Raw genomic sequence first — 13,995 nt, 5'->3', positions numbered from 1 at the left:
TTCAAATACATGATCCGCATCCGATCCGATTTTTTGGATATCCGATTCGAAATAATCGGATATCAGATTTCCATACGGATATTAATTTTTAAAAAATCGGATATCCAATATCCAAAAAAATTATCAGATATCGGGTAACGGATGTAGGATATCCGATCCAAGATCCAAAATATTTATTAAATTTAGATTTTTTATTTTTTGGGGTCAACCCAAATACAAACATTTGCCCTAAAACTCAAAAACATCTCACATTCTCACGCCACAGTACTACTACTTTCACTTTCTCTCTCTTCTAGTCTCCTTTTTTGTCTCTCTTCGATCCCTCAATCTCTCATCTCTCGTCGGCGACACTCACCTCTCACCGGCGGTCGACCACTCTTATCTCTCACAAGGCAACGTCTTGTTTTCACAATTATCATCGACCACCGTATACCGCAAAATTGATTGGATAAAATAGAGGTTAATCCATTGAATGAATTTACAAGTTGTTACAACAATAATAGCGTCGTGTTACAAAAAATCAACTAATACTGGAATACATAGACCAAGGCTATCTTTTGTTACTACCGCTTTTAAAATTTTGCTAATAATAAGTGGATAATTATGTAAATTGTTGCAGATTTCCCCAACTTAGATCTGTACTAGATTTTAGCCCGTGCGATGCACGGATTCTATTAAATTGTTATGTTTAAATAAACATCTTATGTATATACCACTTTTATATATTAGATTAGATTAGTTTTTGATTTTGCATTGAATTTCATTTTAGTTTTTTTTTTATTAATAGAGTGTTTGTTTTTGGATGAAATTGTATATGCGTAATATTAATAATTAATTAATAAAAAATATCTACGTGGCACTTAATCATTTATCTACGTGGCACTCGACTTTTTTAATTCAAAATTAATTTCGAAATATTATTTTTCATTGGCCGAAACCATTAGATTTTTCTACGTGGCGCTCTAATATTTGATTAATGTTTTGATTTTAAATTGAATTTTATTTATTTTATTTTGGATTAGGGTTTGATTTTGGATGAATTTTATTTTAGATTTATTTTTTAATTATTTGAGTGTTTGATTTTTGATGGAGTTGTATATATTAGTAATAATTAATTAATTAAAATATCTACTTGGCACCTAATTAATTATCTACGTGGCAATCGATTATTTTTTAATTATTAGTGTGTTTGATTTTGGATGGAGTTGTATATATTAGTAATTAATTAATTAAAATATCTACATGGCACCTAATTAATTATCTACGTGGCACTCGATTTTTTTAATTCAAAAATAAATTAGAAATCTTATTTTTCATTGGACGAAACCATTAATAATCCTAGGTGGCGCTTTAATATTTCAGCAAATATGCCTCCTTTATATATGTATATTAGATTGTACAGTGTAGCATAGTTCAACTTTTTACAAGAAAAGAGTGCACTAGTTTTGTTGTTGTGGCAGTTGTGCTGCTGGAAGACTGGGATGAAATACTACTTCAACTTTGCTTGTTTATGAAATTGTTTGTAGTTAATAATTTTATAGAACATGTTGTAATAAAATGTGAGCAGGAAGACAAAATTGATGGGAGCATTTCGGATATTTGATATCCGGATTTACCGATCCGAAAAAATCGGATATTCGAATATCGGATATCCAAAAATTTTGGTTCAGATACGGATATCAAACTTCTGAATATTCAGATACGGATATCCGATCCTAATGTTGATTTCGGATCGGATATCCGATCCGTGTTCACCCCTAATGATATTCATCCACTTTGAGACTTTACAAAAGTATAATAATGTCATGAAAGACTTTCCAATTCTATACCATATGATAAACCAACAATCTCCTTTTATTTAACCAAACATAAAATTTTCGGTTAAACAACATGTGTAAGTAAATGATTAATTATTAAATCATTAAAATCCATCAATAATTTCGAAGTGCCCTTTTATTGAATCATTAACAATTGAAATCAGTATATTATTTTTAACTTTGAAATCCATAAACCATTTGTCCATAAGTTCAAAAATAAAATCAAAATCATAAGTTCACATTTCAATTGAAAATCGATTAATCAATCAGAATATAACAATTCAAACCATACATAGATTTAACACATAATTTATCAAGCCACATACACGTATCTTGATTAATTAGCACCTCACATAAAGATTAGTTTGATCATGCTAAAGATCACTCACGAGTTCCTAACAATTATTAAATAAAAGGATAATTTGGTAATATTAATCCAAACTTTGGCCGGTTTTCTATTATTAATCCCACCTAGGACATATTTTTTAATAATCCCACATTTACTACCCAACGACTTTTATTAGGCTTAAGTGACCGTTAATCGGTGAAAAAGTCATCGAGATGGTGATGAATTGATGATGATGATGACTGAATATATCGAGAGAGAGTATTGCCACGTAGGGACATATTACCGCCTACAATAGGTTTATGACGTGTTGGGCCCAATAAAAGTCTTGGGTAGTAAAGGTGGGATTATTAGAAAAATTATGTCGTAGGTGGGCTTAATAAAGAAAATCGGCCAAAGGTTGAATTAATATTACCAAATTTTCCTAAATGGATAAAAACCCTAATTAATTCCTGATTGAACAATTAAATCAATAAAAATAAATCCAATGGACTTAAATTTGATTCATGATATATGAATGCATAATAATATTAGTATCAATCATGATTTCGAACTCATGGTTTAAAATACCCTTTTAAAAAATTTGGCATTAATTTAAAAGAGTTTAATTAGTAAAAACTGACTGTAAAGAGAGAAGGCTAAACCAATTGGGGTGTGAAAGTCACGACATAAAGGGGTAGACTTTGGCGGCAAGTAGTGCACGACAGGGGTTTCATGGTGGTGGAATTGGGGTTTAAGGTAAGAAGGTTTAGAGCCAAAGAGGGAGAAGAAGTTTAAGAGAGAGCATATGAAAGCTCTCAACTTTTAGTGTGAGGATTGATGAATGATGTAGGGGCTATTTAGAGGTGTAGGATTAGGGTTAGGGTCATAATTGAACCCTAAGAGGTAAAGTCGGAGTTGGTGTTTAAGCTATGATAGGATTCTGAATCTAGTCATGATTTTGGTTTTCGGTTTAGAGTAAAACTGATTTAAAATAGAAATACAAAAGATACAATCACGAAATTGAAAAAGAGGCTTGATCGAATAATTATTTAGGATTTATCCTGAAATTTTCGGATTTTTATAGAATTTTGAATTGGTAAAACTCTTAAAATCCAATTATAAATAGAATTATCTTATTTTTCCAAAATAAATCCGAAATATATTCTCATAAATATATTATTATATAAAATTGATTTTATAAAATAGTAAACATAATTTTCAAATATATAAAATAATTTTAAGTTGATTAAAACTCTTTTTCTTCCAAATTGATTCCTAATAGAATTAGAAATTTATATCCACTTTAATTAATTTAATAAAATCTGAAAATAATAAAATAAATTCAGTTTTGTAAATAATATTCTCTCAAAAATATTTGAATATTTTCCCTTCAAAGTGTTTGAAAATTTTCCCCTCCAAAATAATTTAATATTAAATATATATTGAAAAATTCATAAAATGATTAATAAAAATGCCTAAAAATATGGGGTAATACAGTCTATCCCCCTAAAAAGAATTTTTGTCCCAAAACTTAGGACAAAATACCACACTATATTCGATAACCGGAAATATCTCAACTTTAACAACTTTTTAGAAGAATAATATACTAATGGACATGCATAAAATAGACCAAATTTTCTAAAAATTTCCAAAAACATGTTAAAAACGGGTAAAAGCGTGAAACTCTATCGCATTCTACCCCCTTAAAAAGAATGTTACGACCCCATAAGTCGCCTATTAAAATTTGAAAACTAAAGCTCTTAGAATAAATGAATGTGATGCTCCACTATTAGAATAAAAGTCTAGATAGCAAGTAGATCATAAATAGAAAAAGTACCATGTTCTACTTCATACGCGTTTTTAGCTTCACGATGATTCATAACGAACAATAGTCCCTTCAGCTAGGTGGCGCCATTCCCACCTCCAGGTTTGGTGTTGTTGGTTCCATCCTGCTGGCTTAATCCTTGTTGACTTGAGTGTGAATTTTTCCCATTCTGGTAGGTGTTGATTCCCCAAGTGCTTTCTTGTAGCATTCAAACTCACGATACCCTTGATTCTTACAGGAATAACAATTAACTAGGTTTCAATCACAAACCTTCCCTGGATGGTTATTCTCACACTTTTTGCAAAAGTAGTTCCTTTTAGGCTTAACCTCGTTCCCATTACTTCCATTTTCATAATTTCCCTTCCATTTTTGGTTGAAATTGCGATTTTTCTTCCCTATTTATATTAAATGCCCTACCCTCTTTCCATGGTTAAAATCCCCATCCGGCTTATGTTTCTTCTCATTCCCTTGGAAGTTTCTATTTCCCTTCCTCTTTTCACCAGAATTTCCATCAAGCTCTCTTCCCTTAATCCCATACAAGTGTGTTGCACGCCCATAAACATCATCTAAGGATTCAAATTTAACTCCCCCAAGTTTCCCTTGCAAATTCGAAGTTAACCCTTGCTCAAACCTTTGAGCTTTTATGGCTTCGGTTAGCACTGTTCCAGGTGCAAACCTCATTAACTCTATGAACTTGGTGTAATACTCATTCATAGTCATGGTCCCCAATCTAAGGTTTGTAAATTCTAGGCATTTCTCCTTCTTTAGGTAGGGAGGGTAAAACTTAGCTCTCAAAACTTCTTTCATGGTTTCCCAATCAAAATCAGGTTTGGCCATTAAGTCTTTCTTTCATTGTGACCACTATAGGTCAGCTTCTTCCCTTAGATAGTACACATCATTATTGAATTTTTAGATCCTCATGGCAATTGATAGCATAAAACAGTTTGTCAAATTCTCTAAGGCAGTTTTCTTGACTAGCTTGCAAGGTCTTCCTTTCCATCATAGTTAGGTGTTACTTTCTTAAAGATATCACCAAAGTTTTCAATATTACTCTTGCGAGTTACCTGAGTTGTCATAGCTAGTCAAGTTTTGAGCTATAGGCGCCTAATCGTCGTTCCCACTTTTCCTGATCTCTTCCTTCCCCTATTATGGATTATCCCTCTCATCATCTTGCCTAGATAATGGTGTACCAATAGAAAAGTTGCAACTAATACCTAAATTCAAAAAAAAAATGCAATTAGAATATTGCAACACTTTAGTACATCAAAATCATAACAAATTAAGTACGAGAAAATTCACAATTTTCACCAAACTTCATAAAGAAAAATAGATCTCAACCAATTCCAAATAAAGGAAACCAACATCATTAGAAGGTTAAAATTGTCACCAAACTCCTTAAGTAAACCATTATGCACAAAATTCACATAAATCGCGACTAATTTCGCGAAAATAATATATTTATTTATTTATGATGGAAAATCGGACCTATCAACCTAATGCACGAAATTTTGTAAATAATTCTATCAAATGCATAAATTCATTTATTTAAATAAATTTTCAACAAATTCTTTTGATTTAAAAAAAAAATTGTAAGTTCAAGTACTCGATTTTTAGTGTGAATAAATTAAAAAAACATCTTCCCATGTAGTTAGAGAATTATACACAACGTCAATATGAGCTCCTCTTATTCAACCTTAGACATAAGATATTACGAGTGATAAAGTCACACCAATCATCGTTTCTCGAAACGAAATTGGAAGAAGTAGTTTTTATTGAAAATAGATGTTCATGCTTAGAATGCAAAACTCCATCCTATAAGCCTCTTAAATTCTACCCATACTCTTAAATTTATTTATCAAATTTTAGTCCTAGGTTCTTTAAAGGCTAAACTGATACCATTTTGTAACACCCCCAAATCTCTATCTTTTTTAAAACCAACCTTTAATTAAATAAAACCAACCTTAAGAGAAACTTAGGAGTACTACAACCACGTGATTACGTTAAAGCCTAACTAACTCAACTAATGCAGCGAAAATAACTCAAAATACTTTTCTTTGTTATATAATAATAACTGAAATAATAATAATAATAATAATAATAATAATAATAATAATAATAATAATAATAATAATAATAATAATAATAATAATAATAAGGAAAATTAAAATTTAATAATCCAACATTTACCCGGTAATCCATTAACAGTCCCACCTATGAGGTATTTCTGTCTGATTCAACCTTTGGTACCCATTATCTTTAAATGGACCTCGTTAAATTACGACCTGCAAAATCAGGTCAATTGTCCTACGTGGCAGTGGCTGCTGGCAATGAAGCAGGTTCCTTTAAGAGGGCTTTCTCCCTCTCTTCCCTTTTCCATTTTTGCTCCAAACAACGCCCTTTAAGCACACCAAACAACTTTATCTTCTCTCTTCTTCTCCAAATCATGAATTAATTAGCTATGGGTTTCAATTTTATTCGTTGTAAGGATTAGTTAATTAGCCATGGACCATCAATAAGATTCTTCTTGATCAATTCACTACCAACAACACGTAGATAAGTAGCTGATGTTGATTTTTCCACTGCCTAAGCAAAAGTTCAAAGAAGTTAACAGTTAGTGATGACCAACATCACGGCAGACACATTATCAACAAAACTCATGAACTCATGAAGAACACCATTTGCAGAACGAATTATTAGAAAAAATCAACCAGATTGTCAAAGCAGACACATACAAGAGAAAAAAATCCAACAAATCATCATTGTCGTCAACAGGAACGATTACAAATGCAAATAATCATGTATTACCCAGCTTCCATTGTGGTTGTTTCGACTATATCTCCCATTTCTGGAATCGTTGTTGTGATTCTTCCCCTCACAGCAAGCTTATTCATCAAGCTATCAAAACTTTTGAGGAGCATATTTCTTCAAGAAAAAATGAACCAACCTCCCTAATCTCCGATTAATCCTTCGTATAAAATGCCGAGGAACACGAAAACATAACTTACATCAATAATGTATCACCAATACCCTGATTTCTTGCAAACACACAAAAAACTTCAAGAACCCTAGAATTTGGGAATTCAATAATCAACCATTATTTGATTCATGATTCGAAAGAAATCATCAATGAATGAAATCAGAAGATGCCAAGGAAAATTAAATCCCTAATTCGGCGAGTTTTGACCCAATTCGAGAAAAAAAATATGAAGTAGAAAATTTGGGGGAAAATTGATGAGTTGATTTGAACGAACTTTTTTTTGCGGAGTTGGAGAGTTAGGACCGTCCCACTCTGATCATGTTAGAATTGAGAGTTTAGGGAAGGAAAGAGTAGAAGGAAGAAAGGAAAGAAAATAGATGAAGCCATTGTTGAGCTTTAGAGCTCGTGAGTTTGAGAGAGAAAAAGGGAAAGGGAGTCAAATGTAGGTGAGTCAACAAATTAATTAAAAAAAGTTTTTTAAAAAGAAACCAACTCGGATAAATGGAGTCAATTTAATAGTTGTTGACTTTTTTCAGTTAACCGGTCATAAGGTCCGTTTAAAGATAATGGGTACCAAAGGTTGGATCAGCTAGGAATACCTCATAGGTGGGACTGTTAATGGATTACCGGGCAAAGGTTGGATTATTAGAATTTAATTTTCCTAATAATAATAATAATAATAATAATAATAATAATAATAATAATAATAAAAGTAATAATAATGTATTTCCCAAATGAATTTGGAATCAAAACCTCAACAAGTAAAATCCTTAAATAAAACCAACTTAAACAAAATCCTAACTAGGTGAAACTCTCCATTAATACCATATGTAAGCATGCCACATTGTCACATCAAGTTCCTGAAAACTTCTCACCAAAAGGTAAACAGGGCCAAGCCAAAACAAATAGGAAATACGGGTTAGCAAAATCTAAGTACGAATATATGCAAGACATGTAAACCATTTATATATAGTTGAACATACTTTCACAAACTATTTAATTCAAACTTGCTTAATTGAAAGGAAATTTTTGTATTTACTACCTTAAAAATACACCACTTTTGCATTTACTACCTTATGAAATTTTTATTTTAAATTACTACCTTAAACTTCCAATTTTTTTTTTTTACAACCACTTTGCAGTTTTCTCATTTTAAAATTAAGATATCTCTTTCGTTTCTTAATCGTTTAATGTGATTCAAAGATCATTATTCTCCTTTCTCTATAGGGATTTCATTGAGAACGACATTTCAAAACAATTCGTTTGATAATTCATATATATTTTAAACTTTTACAAATAATATTTAATTCGTTTTATCTTTTACAAAATTTTAAAAGCAAGATCCCTATGGAATCCTTACATATAAATGAGAAGAATGGGCTTTAAATCACTTAAAATGATTAAGAAACGAAAGAGATATCTCAATTTTAAAATGAGAAAATTGTAAAGTGGTAGTAAATAAAAATAAATTGGAACTTTAAGGTAGTAATTTAAAATAAAATTTTCATAAGGTAGTAAATACAAAAGTGGTGTATTTTCAAGGTAGTAAATACCAAAAAATCCTAATTGAAATCATAGAAGATTCATTTTCCAAAATTAGTAACTTTCCATCAATAGTAACTTTTCAAATATAGTAACTTTTCAAAGTATAAACATTTCAAGAATAAATATTTTCAAAACAGAAACTCTTAAAAAGTAGAAACACTCCATGAAAAGAAATATTCTACATAAATAAACTTTTCAAATGTAACAATATTCCAAAAGTAGAAACTTTCCAAAAATAGATTCCAATTAGAATATGGAAATCAAACACCTCTTCTTATCTCCCCTTCCTTCCTAAATATGCACATCCCCAATCTAGTATTCCATCACAAATCTATACATCGTGGTAGTAACCAAACAATAGTCAACAAGTGACCTTCGACTTAAACAACAAGTGATGTGTATGAACTTTAATGTTCCATAAAATCCATCCACTTTGAGACTTTACAAAAGTATAATAATGTCATGAAAGACTTTCGAATTCCATACCATATGATAAATCAATAACATTCTTTTATTTAATCAAGCATAAAATTTTCGGTTAAATAACATGTGTATGAACTAATTTTGTTTGAAATAAGTCAAAATAAGTAGAACAGAACAGAGCATTAATTAAACTTATCTGAACTTAACTAAACTTATCTGATCTTATCTTGTCTGAAATAAGTCAAAATAAATCGAACAGAACAGAGCTAATAGAATTGAAATGACATTTAGCGAAGCGTGAACCAGCCATCAACTAATAGTTTATTAAGATCCATCAAGAATTTCGAAGTTCCCTTTTATTGAATCATTAGCACTTGAAAATCAATATACTTTGATCCGTCCCAGATTAGTTGTTACACTTTCTTGTTTCATCCGTCCCAGATTAGTTGTTACACTTCTAAATTAAGAATGACTCCACAATTATTATATTGTCTCTATGTTCCCACTAATTTTTTTTGTTCCCACACCCTCTCTCATTCAATTAAAAAATACCCCACTAACTCCTATCACATCTACTTTTTCAATAAAATAACAATTGGTAACCAAACAATCACTTATCACCTAAAACTTTATGCAAAGACAAGTGTAACGAGTAATTTGGGACGGAGGGAGTATCATTTATCAATTTGAAATCCATAAACCATTTTCCCATAAATTCAAGAATAAAATCAAAATCATAAGTTCGCAATTCTATTGAAAATCGATTAATCAATCAGAATATAACAATTCAAACCATACATAGATTTACACATAATTTATCAAGACACATACATGTACCTTGATTAATTAGAAACTCGCACAAAGATTAATTTGATCCTGCTACAAATCACTTACGAGTTCCTAACAATTAATAAATAAAAACCCTAATTAATTCCTGATTGAACAACTAAATTAATAAAAATAAATCTAATGGCGTTAAATTTAGTTCATGAGTTATGCATGCATAATAATAGTATTATTAATCATAATTCCGAACTCATGGTTTAAAATAGCCTTTTAAAAATTTCGGCATTAATTTAAAAGAGTTTAATTAGTAAGAACTAACCGTAAAGATAGAAGGCTTAGAAATCAATTTGAGTGTGGAAGTCACAACACTAATGGGTAGACGTCGACGACAAGGAGTGCACGACGGTGGTGTCGTGGTGGTGGTATTGGGGTTTTAGGTAACATGGGTTAGAGCCAAAGAGGGAGAAAAAGTTGAAGAGCGGACATGGAAAAACTCTCAACTTTTGGTGTGAGGAATGATGAATGAAGTAGGGGGTATTACACAAACTCCTAGCTCTACTAATTTAATTTAATTAAATGATTAGATTAGGCATCAAACAAGTTTCTTTTCCTCATTCTTTCCAAATGGACTAGTATCCGGAAGCAAACAAAATACTAATAAAAATGATAACCTATGTCACAGAGTGTGACGGAATCCCAGCGCATAATAAAATAATATAACGTCTTGTATTACAGTTAGAAGCCACGGGCTAAAACTCCGTACTCCCCCCCATATGTTCATACTCAAGGTGCATATGTTCCAAGAGTTTTGAAGGTTATCCTCTTTCACTGTACGTTATTAATAGTTTTTTAAATGCCGACTCACGACTCAGTTAAATAAACAAACAATATATAAACAATTAAACAATTCATCTTTTATTATCCTTTAGGACTTGTGATCAAATAAACACTTGACTTCTCAATTAGTTCCTTTCTACTCCTCCTTGCTCTGTGATTAAATTAACATGAAAGCTTGCCCTTCATGACTAGATTATCATGAGGGTTTTGCCATAAAAGTACAAGGCACCATTAACTTCCTCGAAATGGTGTGATTAAAAGTACAACATGTAATACCTTCCTTGCATGCTATGTAATTAAGAATACACACATAATTTAACTTGTTTAAACATGATTTCTATTAATTCAACAAACATAAACTTCCGTGTTACTAACATGCTTGCTATTAATTCAACAAACATAAACTTCCTTGTTACTAACATGCTTGCTATTAATTCAATAAATATAACGGTTTTTTCATGAAATGCCCCCGAGGTTTCACGAAATTCACCAAATACCCCTGCGCGTTTCAAAATACATAATATACCCCTATTTTTTCGTATTGTTCACCAAATACCCCTATTTTGACTTTCCGTTAGTCCTCCGTTAAGTCATGTTTATAATTCACCAAATGCACATGTTTATAAACTTTTTGCACAATATACACCTATTTGTAAACTTGTTTGCACCAAATACCCAAACTGCTTTTAAACTGCATAATTTAAATCTAACGGCTAATTTGCAGTTCTAAATTTCCTAGCAATGAAGTAGAGCAGTTTGTAACAAATTTCCAGCAATGAACAGGGATTATATTCCATAAAAAGCTGATTAATTTGCATAGTAGCTTTACAAATACTCTGGATAATAATACCCTTGCAATGAACATTTACAATCACTCTTGTACTACAAGGCATTGCCCTGCTTACATAAGATATGACCTTCGTGGGCTTCGTCACAATAAAAATAATCATTCTTACAAATTTAGTGTTCTCGTTGAACCAACTGTGTATACTATCAGTAATTTTGTGTTTACACTTTACATCATAATCTAAAAATGCATAAAAAATGTCAGTTGCTTAGCTTGCCTTAGGCCCAAGAGACAAAGAGCAGCAAATTGAACTGGTGTGACATGAGCTTGTGGAGACAGCAGTTGGTTGGCACCAAGAAGTTCATTAGCAGCACCAAGATCAGATGGCCATAATAAAATGACAAAACCAGAGATCATCAGATTGGGTGCTGCCCTGCCAACTGCAAACAATATCTTGGAACTCAGATACAATGGCAAACCAATGACTATTAAAGAGAATAGGCAAGAAGCTTTTGAGACATGATTTTGGAGGTACCAACCCCAACACTTAATCAAACAGACAAGATTCTCCTTAGATATACTTGAAAGCAAAATACACAATAGGTGAAAATTCGAGGTTGAGCAGAATTCTGTTTGGGCCATAACTAAATGTTTTTATCACAAACCATGATATCTTATCATCATTCTCAGGAGTGTTTAACTTTAAAGTAGGACCCTTAATGGTAATGCTCTCCGTAGTCATCATTTATCAAAGGTTTATCAAAAGTTTAAGACCTTCAATACTCATGAAGTCATGAAGCATATACAATCATACACATTTACACCATTCACCTGTTTCACAATAATGATTATCTCTCTAATTTCACAAAGGCCCGCTTTGTTCAAGTGAAACTTTTTTCCAAATTAACCAAGACTACAATCATAATGCACCACAATCAAAATCTATCATGCCAGATGCCATCAAATTCCACAAATTAAATTTCACAAATTCCACAAATTTTACATAATAAACAGGAGGGGGGTTGTAGGTAACCTGGCCTTGTGATTTTCCAAATTGATTAGAGTTGAACACGAGATTAGGTTTTCCGTGATCGTCAACCCAATCTTCGCAAGATTGCCAATCGTCCATTAAACAAGCTTCCTCGCTGAAAGCATTCGGGTCAGGGTCCATATATTGCGGGTCAATCACAAAAATTGGGTACACAAAATTCGATTCTGTAGCAGCTTGTTCAAGAGTCGGGTTACCGTGGATTCAGAATCCCTTTCGGAACCACATTAGAGAAGAATTGGATGAAGCAGCCATTTTTGTGATAATTGAAGAAGTTTTAGCGTCTGGAGTTTGGTAGGGAGAAGGAGGTGGTTCGAGGAGAGAGAATTGAGAAGGCGCCGTCGTCTTCTCCTTCCTTAGCTGCCGCCGCGCCGTCTTCTCCTTCCTTCCTCGATCTCCTCTCGCCGCCAGCCTTCAACCTTCGTCGGCGGCAATGGTGGATTCTTCGGACTTCCTACCACCTGCACTACCAAATCACCGGAAGAAGAGACTTGTATTTCTGGGTAATTTGAGGTGAATCAATGGCTATTGATGAATTGGGGGTGAGATTGAAGATGGGTAAGAAAGAACAGAGGAGATGAGAGGAGAGAGAAGAAAAGAGTTTTTTTTTAAAAGTTAAAATGTAGAATATAGGTAAATAAGGGTATAAACGTAAATAAATACTAACGGAGCACTAACGGCCGTTAAATCCAAGGGTATTTGATGCACTTTATGTTTACATAGGGGTATATTATATATTTTGAAACGCGCAGGGGTATTTGGTGAATTTCGTGAAACCTCGGAGGCATTTCATGAAAAAACCGTAAATATAAACTAGAGAAAGCTACATCAACCTAGTGGGCTGCCTACCCAGCTGAGGTGGACGTAGCTTAGTCATCAATACTTGAAATTTGTTTTGCTTAGTCATCAATAATATACAAGGAGTACACTGCAACATGCATTTAGTACGTAATAAATAATAGTCATTAAACATTTGCAATTTACTATGCACATAAAGTTTAAAAAGTTAAAACTCTTTATGACTAGTCCAAGACGATTAATGTTAGCAAATTACTCTGATATACCCGTCAAAAAAAATATTACTCTTATATTCTAAAATCTAAAAGATCTAGAGTTCTTATATACGATACTCATGTTATTAAAAAAAAAATTGGGATAGGCCGGGTGAGTCTATGGTCATGTTAAGTTACTATGTCCTCTAGGTTCGGTTCTCTTCAGGTTTGAGTTTGAGGTCATATTCGACTCAGATCATGTTTAGTCGTTTCCTTGTCTAGGTATAAGTCGAGTTTGGTTAGAGTTGTATTCTAGCGGTGTTTCAATTTTGGGTTCGACTTGTGCCAAGACGGGTTAGAGTCTTAGGAATGGGATTGTGTCGAATAATTTCTTTTTGTGTTGGTTTTGTCTCCAATATTATGAGTTCTTATGAAATCACAATTGACGGATCAATTTTTTTCCATTTCTCCACCTTAATTAGATGTTATTTTTCCTTAAAATTTATTTTGGTCAAATTCACATTCTAATTTCAATTATACTACGAGTGACATAAATCGTATTTTATTTGTTCAATATTTTTGTATTATCCCTTGTATTACATAACCAAAATTTTAAATTTTAGAATAAAA

The sequence above is a fragment of the Spinacia oleracea genome, chromosome 1 (assembly GCF_020520425.1).
Source record: "Spinacia oleracea cultivar Varoflay chromosome 1, BTI_SOV_V1, whole genome shotgun sequence".
NCBI lineage: Eukaryota > Viridiplantae > Streptophyta > Magnoliopsida > Caryophyllales > Amaranthaceae > Spinacia > Spinacia oleracea.
This window is presented reverse-complemented; position numbering follows the sequence as displayed.